Source organism: Branchiostoma belcheri, unplaced genomic scaffold (genome assembly GCF_001625305.1).
Source record: "Branchiostoma belcheri isolate BF01 breed outbred unplaced genomic scaffold, Haploidv18h27 scaffold4, whole genome shotgun sequence".
NCBI lineage: Eukaryota > Metazoa > Chordata > Leptocardii > Amphioxiformes > Branchiostomatidae > Branchiostoma > Branchiostoma belcheri.
Genome location: NW_017804020.1, coordinates 7,767,834 through 7,775,281, shown reverse-complemented (window position 1 = coordinate 7,775,281; position 7,448 = coordinate 7,767,834). Strand labels below are relative to the sequence as shown.

General features: G+C 39.5%; 1 protein-coding gene and 1 pseudogene across 4 annotated transcripts in view; one reads left to right on the top strand and one right to left on the bottom strand.

The window, feature by feature from the left end:
* LOC109477093 (kinesin-like protein KIF16B) overlaps window positions 1-7,448 on the bottom strand; it is a 105,152-nt gene that overhangs the window by 38,315 nt on the left and 59,389 nt on the right. The window lies entirely within an intron of this gene.
* On the top strand, window positions 595-4,186 carry LOC109477116 (annotated as a pseudogene).

Here is a 7,448-nt window from a genome sequence, read left to right as displayed (position 1 = left end):
AGTGTGCCTTTGTTTTACCACGTTTTGGGCATGAGTCATCACAATGGAATGCAGGGCATCAACCAATAGGCATGCATCTTTCCTCTATTCTTCTTGCTGATTGGCTGTTGGGATTTAACTTGATCAACACCTGCACAGAGCATTTCCACCTGCACAGAGCATTTCTTGCTGATTGGCTGTTGGGATTAACTAATTACACCTGCACAGAGCATTTCCATACTAACAGTATGTCTGTATTCAAATGTTTTGGTAGGTATTTCAAGTCTTTCCTGCTCCAGCATTGGAATGCGGGGCATGGGTACGTTTTTTTCAATTTTGAAAATTAACAGTTTGCATTATGCAATTAAAAATCCTAACCAATAAAGTAGGGAATAGCTATCCAACTGTTGTTTTAGTTGTATTTTACTTCATATTATAGTTATATCAATGTAAATCATTGTTTTCCCTTGTGTTTCTCATTCTTTCCCTGCCATGTCGTAAAATGTGGTGAACCCATCGCTGTATTTGCTCCAAAGCAAATATTGGCCTTTCTAGTTATTTTTCTTATTTCTACTATTTGAAGCCATCCTTTAAGCCTAGTAGAGGGTACTTCATAGTCCAAGAGCCGGTCGGTCCAAAGCTGGTGGTTCAAAGGTTTGATAAACTGAACTTTTTTCACAAATCAACAAAAATATTTAATGTGTAAGTTACTACCATGGGCCAATTTGCGCTTGAAATAAAGAAAAAATAATAATAATACACAAAATAGGGTGTTTTCGCTTGGGATATTATTTGGAAAACTGTACAAATGAATGTTGCGGGTAAAAAGGCGCAAATCTTGATTACATTTCTAAATATATAATGTTCACCGGCGGTTGGATGTGCTGGCATACATTAGAACTTGGTTGGTTACATAAAATTACAATTATATGCAAATTTTTATAATAACGATTAAAAGTCAGTACCATGATAGGCTTATTTTACTCTGATCTAAACTCCTATTTCAGAACGCCCGTGCAATGGCGTATCTGTTGAAAGTACGCTGTAAGAGCATCTACCAGAAGATGGGATTTCACCTCCTAAACCCATCAGCTCTCAGCCATTTTGAGCCGATGGAAGATCGAGTATCAGTGGACAACCCAGCCGAGTTCTTTCAACATCACGGTCAGGACTACTACGTGTGCTGTGCAGACTTCAACACCAAGGAAGTCGTGTTGGTGAGGCCTACAGACGTATCTACAGTCAGGAAAGCAGCATTCTTTAACGAGGTACATATTTGTTGTAAAATGTTGTAAAAAGGGGTAATACCTCAAATTTAGTACATGTCCTAAAATGACTGCTGTTACAACAACATCATAATAAACTTCATAGCCAAATTTAATAAATTTCTAAACACCAGATTAGCGACACATTTGTTCTGCTAATAGCCTCCATTATGCTGCAGTTTAAAATAGTAACATTTGAAGTCTGCATATGTGCAGTGGTTTAGACATTCCATAAACGTCATTATCATTACTTGGTTTTATGAGAATTCTGGCAGCCAGGAAAGATCTTTGAAGACAAGATGTCCTAGGTGATGCGGTTATTAAGTACCATTTAATATTCGGGAAAATCACCATTAGGCCACACCTATTTAATTTTATGGATGACATCCTCTGAAGACCTCCAAACTAGTGCGCGCGGGCTAATAAAATAAAATTCCGGCCAAAAATAAAATGCTTCAAAACCACAGGAATACACAGATGGTATTGTGAATTTGTGGCGGTAATAGCGACGTATACGACAAGCCGGTACATGCTGGGTTTTTGCGGAGTTAATGTACTGTACTGTACGTATGTACTGAGTTGTTGAGTCGTGGAGCTTCGGTAGCCTATGTGCCCAGCTCCGAATTGTCGCTACAACCATGGACTACCCAGGGATAGAGCTAGGCCAGAGCCTCGGTGGACGTGATCTTTTTTTTTTTTTGAGAACAGGCGAAAATTAATGCGCGCGCGGATGTCATCCATAAAATTAAGTCGGTGTAGCCTTATCATCATCATGCATCCATTTCATGGATATGAAATTGATGCTACGACCCTCATAGCAGTAAGGAACACAAAATACTGTTATTGAAATGTAGCTCTAGTATGTTGGAAGGAGATAATAACTTCTTTGTCAGTGTTCGGTTGTTTCACTATGATAGCCGTATTTCTAGTCTAGTCACTACAATAATGTTGAAATAGATTGTTCGTTCGTTTGTTGGAAATTTCTCCATAATACATTGTAAACTGTTCTAAACATTCATGTATAGGTACCATTTAGTGTCTTACTCTGGGCTAAACTCAAAGGCCATGACGCAGATGATATTACGTTAATATTTCCTTATGTCATAGGCCTTACGGAAACACGCCGAGGAACTACTGGTTATCCCGTTCTCTCAGCTGGCTGATGTAGGTGCTAAAGTGGCCAATGATGTCGCTCACATCACCTCCATTTTTCTCTACATATCAAGTAAGTTGAGTAAGCTGTTTGAATCTAGAGGGGGGAACATATTTCAAATCAAATCATATAAAATCAAATCTTTATAAAATATCAACATGGCAGACTGAATTGCATTGACATTTTACAATTATACGACATACAAACATCATCACAATACATAGATTAAAAACATCTCATCATTTAAAAATCGACATCATGAGAACACGTAGCCTAAAATAGTAACAATTTCAGTTTAAAATACATATATAATATAAGTTTAAATATATATATATATACATGTCCAATACACATTCTCACGTCTTTTACGGCTCTCACAATGAAGGAGAGCTAATGGGAGCTTAAACTGATTGCTGATTTCATCTTTTGTAAAATGTAACAAAAATAAATTACGTAAACCTAGGTCTCCCAATCGGTCATGATTTAGCTATGTCATTTCTTTAGATCTTTATTTGTACCTTACCGTTATAATATTTTTCGATTTGTCCTTTTTTTAATTGTATACTGACTAAATTATCATTAACGCTGTAATTATTTCTCTCTTTTTTTGCTTATCTACAGTGCGGTGTGGTTCGACATTGCTGATTAAGGCTCTGGAAGCGAGCGGAAAAATGCACACTTTGTCAGAGTCTGACTTGTACGCCAACTTCAGTCGGTACGTCCGTTCGAACAAGGATATACCTGAAGATGATATGGAGATGCTTTTGGACGTCATAAAACATACTAACACTCTCTTCAACTACACTCTACTCCAGGAGGACTCTTCTAAAACAACGATCTGTTACAAAATGCGGGGACAGGTCAGTAAATTACTACCTAAGACCTACCCATATGCCAAATATCATCACTACCCATTTTAACAAGGTCTATCACAAAAAGGACACTCCAAAAGACCAAAAATACATAGATAGCAAATTGAAACAGATCATCATTATCAACATTTTTTTTACCAATATTGTAGTAAAGAACGTAGATAAAGGTTTCTTTGACCATTGCCAGTGTAAATGGTCAGTGTATAAATTTTGGTCCCTAAAAACCATTGATGCTTTACAAACAAATAAATGTCCAATTGCATACAGATTTTGCCAGTAGCAGATCTCCTCCAGAGGGCATTGCCAAAGGTTAAGAACATATTTCTGTACCGGGACCTTTTGGGGACTGTGGACTCGTACGCCCATGTGATGGCCGGAGGTCGCTACTAGAAGTACTGGCTCCAAACGTCCCTCGAGCTAGATTCTTTTTACAGTAACAATTTTAACGATCTGCTTGTCACTCCCCTGCGGGAGAACCCTGTTTTTGTGTCTATCCCTGTCCCACATGGTATTGTGTGGTTCTCCGTATGTGCTTGGCTCGAGTTAATGCAAAAGGCTCACGAGCTAACAGAACAAGATCAAAACCATTTTTTCCATGTCATCTTGAGGTACGAGGAGCTGTGTAAGTACAAGGAGGAGATGGTAATAAAAGCCATGGATTGTCTCGGTATGAAATGTGTTGACGAAGATGCGAAGGTGAAGATACGGGAGGTGTTTGGAGTAAACAGTCAGGCTGGGCATTCTCTCGGCAGTAGGGGGGCAGGCGGAGGAGAATGCTGGGTCGGAGAATGGGAGGTGGGGATCATTTCAAAGATTCTAGATCATTGCAGCATGGGGATTAACACACCCAATTTTGTACTCGATGGGACTCTTACTCAGATTTGATAATATACAAGTGCTAACTAGTCTTTTGCGGACGTTAGACACAGTATTAAGTCTATAATTTTACAAACATTGTATGTTTGTAGACAAATTAACGTGTCTAACAACATGTATTAAGATTAGTCTAACGGCCTTTAAAATAGATCAGGAATGAGATAGACAGGGAATCATTAGAAATTATTCTTGTCTTGAATGTGGATTTAATACACGTAAGTTTAAATACTAGAATTTAAAACTGCATTAGAATTTTCAAACTTGCCTGCATAATGCATCTATAAAGAGAGCCTGACTGAGAAGTGTAATAGGTAACAATATATGGAAAAATTAAATAGCGTAAATAAAGGTATTTAGCAAAAATCAATAGCAGAAATGAATATAATTAAGGTATATTATAACCTACATGTACTTTAACATTCTTGTATTAATTACTACCACATTACTACACATGTAAGATGATGTGATCTATATAATAAGATTACTAGAAAGCGAGAGGAAGTTGAAAGTACTAGTGTACTATAGCAATTTTATTATCAACATTGATGTACTTTGTCAATATGTGACCTGTCTTTAGCCCAGTGGGGCAAAATGTACAATAAAGGTCTTCATTCATTCTTATATAATAAACTGTGAATAGACTGGGCTACTAGGCTTCCATCATTGGAATGTGTTGATGATATTTGTGAAAATATTTAATTGGTCATTACTGGTGTTCTTGCTTATGGATATCATTTATTTAAATAGGTTTTTGGCAGATAGGTGATGGCTACCGATGGATGCTGACATTTCATTAATTTTTTTTTCTTTATTTATACTCTTAATGAAAGACATCAAACGACCGTGCAATGACAGAACAAGCTTTTAGGGAGGTGAAATCTACATCACTTTTTTCCTTCCATAATAAATCGTTCGCCACAAAAAAAATCATAACTTGTGGGAAAGAAATCTACTAAAGTAACAGGGAACAGAGGCCTTCATACATACCAAATTTAATAATAACAACCCATCCCTATGAAACCTCATGCTAGCCTCAAACATTGGGAAACACATGATATATAGTAACGTTGATGCCCCACTTTATCCTCTGTGTATATGGTTAGATAATTACTAGTCATATGCGATAGCCACTTCATAAATCATTGCGTTTGCTACGGACACTCGATGGTTCATTCGGTAATTATCGCAACTGACCAGAGATCATCTTATCATATACACCTAGTACCTCGAGGCAGGGCATTAACCCTTATTAATACCCCCCCCCACACACACACACATTCCATAAAGATAGCAATTATACATCTACTTTTCAAGCATGTAACTAACGTGGTATCGCGCAGAACTGAAACGGATGTGGCCTCAGCGCTATCGTAAAGTAGCCGTCAGTGTTTGGAGGAGGAGCGCCCTCTGGCGGCTTGAAGGTGAAGGACTGCAGCAGGGTCGAGAAGAACAGGAACAGCTCCATCCTGGCCAGCTGCTCACCGAGACACACACGCCGACCTGGAAATAAAGAATGCTAAGAAGTAAGATCAGCTACAAACTGACTGTGTAATCATTACTGTCGCTTAAAGTTAATAATCAACATGAAACTAAGTCTGATATTTACCTCCTGAAAAGGGCATGAAGGACTCAGGATTGTTGATGACGTTTCCTTCCGCGTCCAGAAACCTTCCGGGGTCAAACCGGTCCGGATCAGGCCAGTAGGCGGGGTCCATGTGGAGAGAGTACAGGTTCGGCAGGACCTGGATCAAAGAGGAAACGTGAGATAACTAGAAAGACACTCATTTGCTTTGGAGCAAATGTAGCGGATGGCTTCACCACATTTTACGACATGACAGGGAATGAAGAGGAAACTCGAGGGAAAACAATTCTTTACATTGATTTAAGTATACTATTAGTATGAAGCTATCCCCTACATACCATTTTTAAAGAACTTAACGAAAGACATCTTACTTGAGTGCCTTTAGGGATGTCAAACCCCATAACCTTGACGTCTTGCGTGGTCGCGTGGGGATTTGAGAAGGGAAGAAGAGGACGGATCCTCATGACCTCCAGCAGACAGGCGTTCACGTAGGGCAACTGGGAACGGTGGGACAGGGCGGGCAGACCCTCACCAACAACGGCATCAAGCTCCTGCTGCACCTGTTTGGGCATACATAACTAATTACTTTAAGACATCCAGTACAATTTGAAGCCAGTAAAGCAAAATATTAGGGCATATCATGTAATTTCAGGGCAGAAAAACAAGGAAAGATCAGTTTAATACATAACATTAACGGTGCATTAGAATTATCAGAATAATTAAGAGTGGGTGAGGATACATCTTAATCACTAGGATGAATGGGAGTGTACAATGGTGCATCAGAGTCAGTAGGATGAATTAGAGTGCATCAGATTCAGTAGGATGAATAAGAGTGCCAAAGAGTGAATCAGAATTAGTAGGCTGAATAAGAGTGTACAATGGTTCATCAGAATCAGTAGGGTTAATGAGAGTGTACAATGGTGCATCAGAATCAGTAGGATGAATAGGAGTACACAATGGCGCATCGAAATCAGTAGGATTAAAGAGAGTGTACAATGGTTCATCCGAATCAGTAGAATCAACTATAATAAAAAAGGTCGGTCAGAATCATTAGGATGGATGTATGAGAATCAGTCAGAAAAAATGATAGTGCAAATTGATACATATCTAAGTACATGAAAGCATAAACAAGATGGCGATAGTCACGTTTCAGAGGTAGATAGGCGGTGAGTACCTTATGTTGGATGTCGGGGTTCACAGTCATGAAGAGCAAACTCCAGAGCAGGGTGATGGTGGTAGTGTCCATACCCGCTATGAAGAGGTCCTGAGTCATGTACAAGACGCTCTCATCTGTCAGACCGCCCACCTTCTCCTGCAGTTCCAGCTCCAGCAGACAGAGGTCGAGAAAGTCTCGCGGATTCTCGCGATCCAGGGTCTCGCGATGTCGGGCTATCTCTTCCCATATCTGTCGATGTATCTTTGAGTTTTGTTTTAACACTTCCTTATAGGTTCCGTTTAGGCCACACCGATTTAATTTTATGGATGACATCCGCGCGCGCATTGATTTTCGCCCGATCTCAAAAAAAAAAAAAAAGATCACGTATTCCGAGGCTCTGGCCTGGCTTTAGGCCTGGGTAGTGCATGGTGGTGATAACCCTGGTTGACGGCAGCCAGGCTACCGAAGCTCCAAGACTCAAGAACTCAGTACATACGTACAGCAGTGTCGATTCATATATTCCGCCAAAATCCAGCATGTGTTGGCCTGTCGTATACGTCGCTAT